We start from the raw sequence: 12642 nt of genomic DNA, 5'->3' as shown, positions 1-12642 counted from the left end.
GGTACGATCCTGGAGTCCCGGGATCGAGTCCCACGTCAGGCTCCTGGCATGGAGCCTACTTCTCCTTCCTCCTGTGTCTCTGCCTCTCTGTCTCTCTCTATCATAAATAAATAAATAAATCTTTAAAAAAAAAGAAATGGAAATGAGTAGGCAAGAGAATAGGGGACGAAATAGAAAAAAAAAAGAGTTGGAAGGGGATGTGGAGTGTGAGAGCACCACCTCCTCTGAGTTGTTCCAGTTTAGCAGATGTGGTTCAGAAACAGTGAAGCAAACGGAGTGTCCTTTATCCAGAGGAGTTGCAAGCCTGGGTAGGGTGAGAAGATGGCCTGGATTGGGGCCAGCATGTCCTTGAACTTTTTGTGAGCACACATTGTAAGGTCAGGAGACAAGATACACTTTTGACAACCTGTCTAAGTGACTAAAACGCTTTCCCAAAACACACTGAGAAAGTTAGGATTCACCGTTTTAGTATGAAATGACTTCATTCATGTTAAATGTGTACGTTTTTAAAAAATTCCCCTTTCAAAGCAGCACATCTAATTTGAAAGACTTTCATATCATAACTTTTAAGGATAACATGATTTTTTTGAGAGAGAGAGAAAAAGAGAGCATGAGAGTATACACAAGAGGCGTGACAGGAGTTGAAGGAGAAGGAGAGAGAGGATCCCAAGTGGGTTCCATGCCCAGCTTGGAGCCCATCACTGGGCTCCAGGCAGGACTTGATCTCATGACCCTAAGATCATGTCCTGAGTCAAAATCAAGAGGTGGCTGCTTGACCAACTGAGCCACCTGGGCATCCCTAAGCGTAACATAATAATAGGATATTTAGTAGGAATTTTAACATCGGAACAGGAGTATGTGTCAGAATATAGACGGGAAACAGTTGGCACATCCAAAGGTATAACCGGTGAACCTTAATAAAGGGACTATTGGAAGTAGGATCGGGGTCAAGAGAAAAAAATAAGGTCTACGGAGGCACCCTAGGAGGAGCAACACTGGGAAGCCACTGCCATCCCCAAGCCTGGAGGAGTGAGGGGAGGGGAATTGAACAGAGCTGCAGAGCTGCGGGACAGTGGTCACCTGACAGGAGCATGGTGGAGGGAAAGGAGGAAACCCCAGCCGGAGCACAGCCAGGAAAGAGGGTGCACAGGGACGGCAGAAGGGGTCCGGCATGTAGTATCTTGGTGATGTTCCCCATTGGCTGATCCCGTCAGAAGCCAGAAGGAGAGGAAACAGGAGTGATGCGGCCCATGGAAGTCAACCTCTATGGACAGCAAGCAGGCAGGAGAGCATGGAGGACGGATCCACAGGGGCGAATGGAGAATCACCTGTACAGAGGGTTTCTTTCTACACAGCCTTCTGCCATCCTGCTGCCCAGTTCACCATCACTCTGTAAGGTCCCTGGCCGTGTAGGTAGACAGGAAAAATTGGGAAACGGACTCTTTCTGGATGCTGCAATGCTCTCTATTTTGAATTGGGGAAAATTCTTTTTAATGGAGAAAAAAAGTCAGTGTCAAAACAAGGACAGTGGCATTTTCCTGGGCAATTTGGGCAGTCTAAATCAAAATTTGGTACCTTGTTCCTATAACAAAAATACGCCTGGAATATAGTTTTAAGTAGAATTTGGTTCCTGCAGAGAAAAGGCTGTGGAGGTCAACAAATTGTTCTTAACTTTCCACTTTGCTTAATTGCATGCAGCCCTATATTTTGCAAGACCCAAGAGAAGACCTGTCCTTATAGTTTGGACAGATTGTTCATCAACTCTGAAGTGGCTTAGATGTAAAAATCTTCTTTGCTTAGGGAAGTTCAAAATGTCAAAGAAGGGCAGCCCGGGTAGCTCAGCGGTTGGCGCCGCCTTCAGCCCAGGGTGTGATTCTGGAGACCCAGGATCGAGTCCCACGTCGTGCTCCCTGTATGGAGCCTGCTTCTCCCTCTCCCTGTGTCTCTGCCTCTCTTTCTATGTCTCTCATGAGTGAATAAATAAATAAAATCTTAAAAAAAATGTCAAAGAATAACTCGACTTGAAATTAAAGAGCCTCAATAGATTTTGATTCCATATAAAAATAGAAATTTTAAATTCTGATGTCTAGGCAATCACTGCAAAAACCTCACTTTGATGCCTGGGTGAAGGAGTTTTACTTCTCCAAGAATTGTGGCTCTACTTGTTTCTTTCATGATGCCTGAAAGGCCAGGTAAAAGAGACTGTATTGTTATTCCTACTGGCACATCCTAACTCTAATTTTGTTAAAGTTCATTATATCTCTAACACAGTCCTATTATTACAAAGTTTATAATATCCTGTTAAAAGTTAGAAGCTCTAGCTGTTAAAAGTCATGGGCAAAAAAGAAAGAGTTCTGTGTTCAAAAATAGTTAGAAAATACTTGATTAAACAAATATAAACGGTTTTTATTAGTACAGAATTTTACATATCCTTCGTATTCCAGTGTAAATGAGGAATTGCATGAGGGGGTGGCTAATGGGTTCCGCCTTCCCAAAATTCCTCAACCATGGAAACTTTGTGTCACACATCATCTTGTAGACTGAAGTTTCATGGAATACATTTTTGAAGCATGGTCTTCACAGCAGATCTCCAAGCTCCTAGTTGTCATGTAAGAATGTATCAATCCTGGTAAGATGAGTGGTGAGATTTTAGGTTTTAGGAATGTGTATGGACTAGTGGAAGCCTCTCTAAGTGTAGAGTTGGGAAAGCGAAGTTTATTTTTGATTTTACCACTCCCTGGTTGAGTGTCATATAGGAATGTCCACAGCAGTTTTATGTGTAATAGCTAAAAAAGTGAAGCAACTCAGTGTCCATGTACAAAAAAATAGATAAAGAAATTGTGGTAAATTCATAAAATGGAGTACTACTCAGTGATGAAAAGGAATGAACTAGTCACTCATGCAACAACATGGAAAAATCTGAAAAAATTATGCCCAGTGAAGTAAGTCAGGAAAAAAAGTATAGGTACTATACAATTACATTTATATAAAATTATAGAAAGTGCAAACTAATCTATAGTGACAGAGAAAGGTCAATGTTTGCCTGGAAAGTCAGAGGGAGGGAGTAGCAGGGATTGTCAGGAAGCAGGATTTATAAGAAATCATGTATGAATAAACTTTTGGGAATGATAGGTATGTTCACTGTATTTTTGCTGCAATATGGAATTCTAAGTTGAGTTTTTTTCTTTCAGTACTTTAAAGATACTTCTCCACTGTCCTTGTTGGCCTTGTTTCCAATGAGAAAATTGCATAGACTAGGGGTATATGAAAGATGTATCTTTTTCCTCACTATATAACATGCACCACCACCCCCAATCTCTGACTGTTATACATTTTCTCCTTTAACACTGGTTTGGGGCAATCTGACTCTATGCTGTGGTGTAGTTGTTTTTCTTGTGCTTGCAATTTATTGAACTTTTTAGAACTATAGTTTATAGTTTTCATCAAATTTGGAAAATTTCTGGCCATGATTTCTTCAAATATTTCTTCTTTTCTGCACCTCACTCTTCTTCAAGAACTCCAATTATACCTGTATTAGGCCATTTGAAATTGTCCACAGATCACTGATGTTCGTTTTTTTTTTTTTTTTTTTAATTCCTGCATTGAGCTCTGCACTCAGTAGGGAGTCTGCCTGAGATTCTCCCCCTCTCCCTCTGCCCCTCCCCCTGCTCACACATGCTCTCTCTATCTTTCTCTCTCTCCTGAAATAACTTTTCTTTCAGTTGTTATGGCAGCTAAATAATATATATTTGATAAGTTTGTTTATTTCAGTTTGTTTTTTGTTTTTATTGATTATTCTTTTTAAAATGTACTTTTAATTTTAAATTCTGTAAAGTATTGGGGCACTTGGGTGGCCCATTTGGTGTTAAGCAGCCACCTTTGGCTCAGGTCATGATTCCAGGGTTCTGGGATCAAGCCCCCTATCAAGCTCCCTGCTCTGTGGAGAGTGCTCCTCCCTCTCTTTCTGTCTGCTACTCCCCCTGCTTGTGCTCTATGTCTGTCAAATAAAATAATAATAATAAAATCAAATAATTATGTAAAATATTAAATGGTTCCAAAGCAACAATGTGCTGATAAATATTTAACAACTGGCTTCCTGGAATAAAAGCCCTGATTCTGCCAATTCCTATGGTATAAATGTTACCACTATGACAGATTTTAAGCTACCAATGTCATATCACTGAATGCAGAGTTTGGGAGGTAAACAATAGCACACCATGCAGATACAATCATCTCAGTAGCATAAATAATAGTAAAATGTAGTAAAATAATTAGAGATTGATGAGTTGTTAGTGTTTATCTTTATTTTAATATAATTTATTTAATATTAAGTTCATGTAATTTATTTTTTAATAATGACTATTGTATAAAATTCTTTTTTAAAAATATGTATTTATTTATTTATTCATGAGAGACACAGAGAGAAAGGCAGACACAGGCAGAGGGAGAAGCAGGTTCCATGCAGGGAACCCAATGTGGGACTTGATCCTGGGACTCGATCCTGGGACTCGATCCTGGGACTCGATCCTGGGACTTCAGGATCACATCCTGGGCCAAAGGCAGGCGCTAAACTGCTGAGCCACCCAGGGATCCCCTATTTTATAAAATTCTTGCAAACTTAGTAATTAGCTCTTGCTAGCTGGTGTGACCTGGCTCTTGCACACCTCTGTTCCAAAGTCAAAACCACATAACAAAGGATTCAGAAAAGGATTGGCTTCATACCATTCTTTCTACCCAGTATCCTCCTTTGGTGTCTAGGTAACCACTTTTATTAGATTTGTCTCATCTTTTCACTGTTTATTTTTGAAAATATAAGTAGATTATTACATATTTTCTTACACAAGAGGTAGCACAACTAGATACTGTTCTGCTCCATGTTTAGCTTAGAATTTGTATTCCTGTTAAATAGCAACTTCCCTAGGACAGGTTAAAATGATACTTACGTTATTACCAACATCACACTCTGGTAGAAATTAGTTTTCTTTGGAGATGAGAAGTGTTTGAGTAGGGCTAGAGGGTTTGATTGAAAATAAAGATGAAACCAGGAATCTGGGAGCTTCCTACACAAACTTCACAAATTCATTCAGGATCAAGGCAATGAAAAGCCAGGCTTTGGCAAGCACTGAGGTGGTGAATTTGCAAGGATGAATGCTCAAGTGGTGGCTGAGCTTCTTCCATATAAATACAGCTGTTTTCATTGAAGTCATCCTCCCTTCCTGTTGTAAAACTTTTGGCCATCAGAGGGAGTAATTGGTGTTTTAATGTTTTAGTTGGATTTTTCAGCTGACTTAAATATAATAGGGCTGTACTTATCATCCTTGTGACAGTCACTTTTACAATATTTACACATGTATACTGTGTAAGACCAAAATCTTTTATCAGTATTCTGTTTCTGATAACTTTCCACTGAGAGGAAATGACTGAGATCTTAGAATTCACATTGTTATCACATGACTGCTTCCCAAGTCATAAGATTTTATACCACTTTATTTCCTGCAATGGTACATCCACATCTGGCATTCATCTTAATAGATGATATCATTAGTTATTATTAGTACTTTCTAACACAATCATACTTGCACAATGAATTTGGCATGATTTATTTGCTGTTTTTAACCAGAATGGGCTCTTTTATTCTGTACAACCTCTCATTATTTCTGGCTATTATTGTGTTTTTCTGTGAATTCTAGGGGAAGATATGCAATGGTGTTTATAAAAAGAACAAATGTGATCAACTAGTGAAAAGATAGACTGATATGGTGTTTTCAATGAATGTTTCCATTAGCCAAGCTGAGGTTAGTGATCCTGGAGCACACAGAGACTTTATGTGACATGAACAGGGAAGAAATGAGTCCAAGTCATTGTATTGCAGTGCTGGGCCAGCACTTTCTATGCTGGAAAGTGGCTGGCTGGCTGGATAATGGATGAGCAGTTACCTGAGATTGAAGATAGAAAAGAGGGTGGAAAAGAATTGATATACTTTCACTGAATGCTGCTTTACAAACCTACACTTGTAGGAACTCAAAACTTTGGCCTACTGTGATTATGGCTGCTCTAGTCTAATTGGTTGGTCATTAAAATTTGTTCCCTACTCTATTTACGTTAGTAACAATAGTTGAAAGAGTGGGCCCAACCTCCAATTTGTCTCTCTCATAGCTACTATTTTCCACAATATTCTTGTTCTGAGTTAGTACAATGATTCAAATGTAAATGACTGTGGTTATAATCTAGCACCAAAATACCAAAGGTATAGTGTTTGAGCCATGGAGTGGAATAAAGATCTACCAGACTCCTTACACTAGTCTTCTTCTCTAAGGTGAATTAGACACACCCAGTAAGAGCAGAAATTCTATATTAGAGATGTATAGCATACAAAAGAGACAACCAAAGAATTTAGTGTACTGACATTGAAGGCAGTGTGGCAGACACTCGAGAATGAATAAAGAATTGGCATGATTGAGCCTAAAACATTAATTCCAGTCCTGTCTTGTCTACTTATGCCTTAGACAAATTGCTCTGTATTTCACAGAGCTCTGGTGACAATCAAAGAAAATGTTCACATAAGAGAAAGTCTTTAACCTATAAAATATTAGAGCTGTAGAAAGGCTATCATAAGCTTCATGATCAGAATTTTAAGCAAGGACCATACTCACAGTGAAAGGGTGAATCAAGAAAAATTCACCCACTGACTCAATTTGGCAATAAGGATGCTTCTCTATCTTGGCTGGGCTCTGGGGAAAGAAGTTTCCCTTGAGAATTTGAACCATGGCTCTGGCATTACATTTGTTCCAAGAACACCCAAGCTGAGAAATAACATACCGAGGTGGGGTGATAATTCCCATGAGGCAGTTAACAGAAACAAATGCAAAACCACTTGTTCTGGAAGATTAGGCTCTTGTCCAGGCCTCTCAGTCAGGATTTCCTTCAGCCATTCTGTGTTTGAAGATAGTTCTTATGTTCCACATAAATCTTATACTCTCAAGTTTACATAGCCCCAACTCTTTCAACTAATTTTCATATGATAATTTCCAGAAACATCTCCATCCATTTCCTTTTGTCTTCTCTCTAATATGTCAATATTCCATTTAAAATGTGCCCCCTTCCTCCAGTTCAGACATAAAGGCAACACTCCAGAAATTGTCCAACATGTGTGGGAAAAAAATGGGACCATTCATTATGAAAATATGGTAATAAGGTAATATAGCATCTTATCAATATAATAATTTGTTAATATAATGGCACTGTGATAAAACTTTTATTTTGGGAGCACCCAAATACATAAAACAGTTAATAACAAACATAAAGGAACTAATCTATAGCAATACAATAATAGTAGGGGATGTTAACACTCCACTTACAACAATGGACAGATCATCCAAACAGAAAATCAACAAGGAAATGGTGGCTTTGAATGACACAAAGGACCAGATGGACCCAACAGATATATTCAGAACATTCCATCCTAAAGCATCTTTTCAAGTGCATGTGGAACATTATCCAGAATAGATCACATATTAGGCCACAAAACAAGTCTCAGCAAATTCAAAAAGATCAAAGTCATACCATGTATCTTTTCTTAACACAATGCTATGAAACTAGAAATCAACATAAGAAACAATCTGGAAAGACCTCAAATAAATGGAGGTTAAATAACACGCTACTAAATAATGAATGGATCAACCAAGAGATAAAAAATACATAGAAACAAACAAAAGAAAACACAAAGGTCCAAAACCTTTGAGATGCAGCAAAAGTGGTTCTAAGAGGGAAATTGATAGCAATACCTCAAGAAGCAAGAAAAGTTACAAAAAACAACCTAAACTTATACCTAAAGGAGCTAGAAAAAGAACAGACAAAACCCAAAACCAACAGAATGAAGGAAATAATAAAGATTAGCACACAAATAAATGATAGAAAAATTAACAAAATAATAGAAGAGATCAATGAAACCAGGAGGTTCTTCGAAAAGATCCACAAAATTTATTAACCAATAGCCAGAATCAATGGGAGAGAGAGAGAGAGAGAGAAGACTCAAAGAAACTTCCAAATGAAAGAAGAGAAATAAACACAGAAATATAAACAATTGTAAGAGAATGTTTTGAAAAACTATATGTGAATAAATTGAACCTAGAAAAAATGGATAAATTCCTAGAAACATATAACCTACCAAAACTGAAGCAGGAAGAAACAGGAAATTTGAACAGATTGATTACCAGCCAGGAGATTGAATCAGTAATAAAAAAACTCCCAACAAACCAAAGTCCAGGACTGGATGGCTTCAGAGGCAAATTCTACCAAGCATTTAAAGAAGTGTCAATACCTAATCTTCTCAAACTATTCCAAAAGTAGATACTAAACCGGATAAAGATACCACAAAAAGGAGAATTATAGTGCAATTTCTCTGATGAACATAAATGCAAAAAATCCTCAACAAAATACTAGCAAACTGAATCCAACAATACATCAATACATAATATTACAACCAATACATAACAATGCAATGACACAATAAAGATATCATTTACAACAATCAAATGGGATTTATTCCGGATGCAGGGGTGGTTCAGTATTTGCAAATCATTCAGTGTGATACATCACATCAATAAGAAAGGATAAAAACCATATGATCATCTCAATAGGTGTAGAAAAAGCATTTGACAAAGTGCAACATCTATTCACAATGAAAGCCCTCAATAAAGTAAGTTTAGAGGAAACGTGCCTCAGCATAATAAAGGCTGTCTATGAAAAACCCACAGTAACATCATACTTATTGGGTGGAAAAAGAACACTTGTACGTATTGGTGGGAATGCCAACTTATGCAGCCACTCTGGAAAATAGTATGGAGAGGTTCCTTAAAAAGTTAAAAATAAAACTACCCTATGATCCAGCAATCACATTATTGGGTATTTACCCCCAAAATACAAAAACAGTAATTCAAAAGGATATATGCATTCCTATACTTATAGTAGCATTATTTACAATAGCCAAATTATGGAAGCAGCCCACATGTTCACTGATAGATGAATGGATAAAGAAGATGTGGTATATATATACACAATGGAATATTATTCAGCATTAAAAAAAGAATGAAATCTTGCCATTTGCCACAACATGGATGGAGCTAAAGAGGAAAAGCCAAGCAAAATATGATTTCACTCATATGTGGAATTTAAGAAACAAAAGAAATGGGGCACAGGGTGGCTCAGTCAGTTGAGCCTCTGCCTTTGGCTCAGGGTGTGATCCCAGGGTCCTGGGATTACCTCGTGTTGGGCTCTTTGCTCAGCGAGGAATCTGCTTCTGCCACTCTACCTGCTTGTGCGCACGCGCGCTCTCTTTCTGTCATTAAATAAATAAAATCTTTAAAAAAAAAAAAGGACAAATAAACCATAGAGAACAAACTGATGGGTTACCAGAGGGAAGATAGGTGACAGGGATTAAGGGGGAACTTGTGATGAGCACAGAGTAATGTAGGAATTGTTGAATCACTAGTACCTCTGAAACTAATATAACATTGTATGTTAATTATACTGGAATAAAAATTTAAAAAATTTTCGGGGTGTCCTAGCTGGCTTAGCCAGAAGAGCATGCAACTTTTGATTTTGGGATCATAATTTCAAGCCCCATGTTGGGTGTTGAGATTACTAAAAAAGAATAAACTAACTTTAAAAAAATGTTTTTAAAGATAAAACTCTTATTATAATAACAACTATTATTAAATGTGTTTAATGTGCTAAACACTCTATTCTCTACATGCATTATCCTTTTAAATACTCCCATAACCCTAAGATAGGTTCTATTATTATCCCCATTTTACAGACAAGGAGAAAGCTTAGTAACTTGGTCAAGGTTACAGAGCTAGTAACTAGGCACAGGGATAGTAATGTGTAAATAACCAAAGCCAGGATGTAAATCCAGATCTATCTGCCTTCAATGTCTTTGTTTTAAACCACTAATCTGGGCAGCCCTGGTGGCACAGCGGTTTAGCACCGCCTGCAGCCTGGGCTGTGGTCCTGGAGACCCAGGATCAAGTCCCACATCGGGCTTCCTGCGTGGAACCTGCTTCTCCCTCCGCCTGTGTCTCTGCCTCTCTCTTTGCTCTCTCTGAATGAATGAATAAATAAAATCTTAAAAAAAATATTAAAAAAAATAAACCACTAATCCTCCACCTCTTGTAATATGAGTCCTGGTGGGCATCTGAAAATTCAAACGCCATTTTTAGTAACAGTTCACTTTTTAAATTTTTTTAGAGAGAGAGAGTGCAGAGGGAACAGGATGGAGGAGAGCAGAGGGAGAGAGAGAGGGAGAGAAAATCTCAAGAAGACTCTCAGCTGAGCACAGAGCCTGATGCGGGCCTCCATCTCACAACCCTGAGATCATGACCTGAGTGAAAATCAAGAGACTGACATTCAACCAACTGAACCACCCAGGAGCCCCACATTTTTTAAAAAAGATTTTATTTACTTATTTATTTAGAGAGAGCATGAGCAGGGGAAAGGGCAGAGGGAGAGGGAGAGAATCTCAAACAGGCTCCACGCTAAGGTGTGCAATACAGGGCTTTGATCTCACAATTCTGAGATCATATCATAACCTGAGGAGAAATCAAGAGTTGGACATCTGGGACGCCTGGTTGGCTCAGCAGTTAAGCATCTGCCTTCAGCTCAGGTCATGATCCTGGAGTCCCAGGATCGAGTCCCACATCAGGCTCCCTGCAGGGAGCCTGCTTCTCCCTCTACCTATGTCGCTGCCTCTCCCTGTGTGTGTCTTTCATGAATAAATAAGTAAATAAAATATATTAAAAAAGAGTTGGACATCTAATTGACTGAGCCCCCCTGACCTCTCAGTAACAGTCATATTTTTTATTGCGTTTGTAGTGAACTAAAATTCTTAGGATTTTAAATTTCTTTAAAATTTAGTCACAGATAGCTTTCCTGAAGGTGTTGTCATAAGAAAGGGTGACGATAAGAGGAAAACACAAAGATAAGGGTGGTTAGGGCCACTGGTCAGGTCTTTTGTTTATTTCCCAAGCTGTGTGACAAGAAGCTATGTGGTCACAGCCAGAATTCTTTTGGGTCTTAAAAATGTTTTGATGCATTTTCTTTCTTATATTTCTTGAAGGTGATAGTACTATTGCATTTCTGAAAGCCAACAGTCTGCTTTCATTGGAATCACCTTTGTTTTTTGGAAGGAGCCATGTCTCTGCAACAGAGCCTTTACCTTTGGGAAGCCTGCTCTCTGCTGGATAACAGAAATATTACATGCTATCTTTTCAGTGCTCTCCGAAATTGGATCTAATTTGTGAAGATTCCTAAGCTGCTATTCAGAGGGTTTTGTTTTGTTTTGTTTTGTTTTGTTTTGTTTTGTTTTATTTTGGAAAAAATAAACACAGCTTTTTGAGATGATTTCAGAGGTTCCTGGGTTATTTGTATAAGTTTTTGGGTGGAGTTTATGGATTCAAAAAAATGTATCTTTCCCCAAACCTCAAAATAAATGGTTTAAGAACCCAAAGAGATAACAACAATAATGATAGATATTATATCCAGTGCTTTCTATATGCCAGGAATGTGCAAAGTGCTCTGCAAACGTTGCCTCTTGCAACACTCACCAAACCCTCTAAGAGACAGATTCTCTGCAATAACTCCCACATTATCTCCCACATATTCTCTGCATTATCATCCCAATTTGGGGGAGGGCTTGAGGAAGTTGAGCTCACCTCCATCTCCATGCTTATCCACCCAGCCACAGGCTGGGAGCCTTTGAAGCTCTTCTTAAACTACTTCACCCCAACAATTGGCCACAGCTGATTGGACCAGACATAGGTAACCAGGATTGATTACCCTGGCTCCTTCTCCTAGGAATTTGGAACTGGACTTCAAAGAGAGCCATCATTTGAGGCTGGTCACTTGAACGGAGGTCATAAGAACTCAGGAACCTCCTGTGAAAAAGGATCTTCTTCTACCTTATGTATGGAGAAATAGAAGATGATCAGGAGAAAGGGAAAAGAATAAGAGGATTGCGCAGAGAGAGAAGACAACGCTCTACTCTGTCTCAGTGCCTCGTGAGGCTCCCTGCTGATTTCATGGATTTGGCTTATCGATAGATGTCTTATTCTTCATTTTTAAAAATGTGTAAATAACCCAACCACGGGCGCAGTCATATGTAAAAATAAACCAAGTCTAATGTTGTAATGAAATAAAGTCTGAAGTTAATATGGCACATTGAATGATGTGCATAATTTTTATTGTGCATCATGGCAATTAGGCTCAAATAGGGAGCAATTAATGAAAATGACTGTAATTATTGTCATGTTAACAAAGCCAAACCAAGCAATTCCAGAGTCAGCTGTAGGGAAGAAAATTTAGAGACTGCAGGAAGTTGTCCTGTAGCTCCTCTCAAGGACCTAGATTTAAAAACCAGGAGGTCAGGGACGCCTTGGTGGCTTGGTTAAGTGGTTAAGTGTGTGGCTTCAGCTGGGATCATGATCTTAAGGTCCTAGGATGGAGCCCTGCAATGGGCTCCCCACTCAGCAGGGAATCTTCTTGTTCCTCTGCCCTTACCCCTGCTCATGTGCTCTCTCTCTTCTCAAATAAATAAAATAAAATATAAAATAAAATAATAAAATAAAATAATAATAAAATAAAATA

At 38.5% G+C, this 12642-nt stretch overlaps 1 long non-coding RNA gene across 1 annotated transcript in view; it reads left to right on the top strand.

Moving 5' to 3' along the window:
• The window catches only part of LOC112668044 (uncharacterized), a 77357-nt gene extending 65161 nt beyond the window's left edge, over positions 1-12196 (top strand). Inside the window, exon 4 of the long non-coding RNA XR_003141419.3 lies at positions 11117-12196. This is a non-coding gene — a long non-coding RNA (uncharacterized LOC112668044). The remainder of the gene's footprint in view (positions 1-11116) is intronic.
• Positions 12197-12642: the final 446 nt, after the last annotated feature.

This window comes from Canis lupus, chromosome 36 (assembly GCF_003254725.2).
Source record: "Canis lupus dingo isolate Sandy chromosome 36, ASM325472v2, whole genome shotgun sequence".
NCBI lineage: Eukaryota > Metazoa > Chordata > Mammalia > Carnivora > Canidae > Canis > Canis lupus.
Note: the sequence above shows the minus strand (reverse complement) of the source record. Positions and strands in the feature narration are given on the sequence as shown.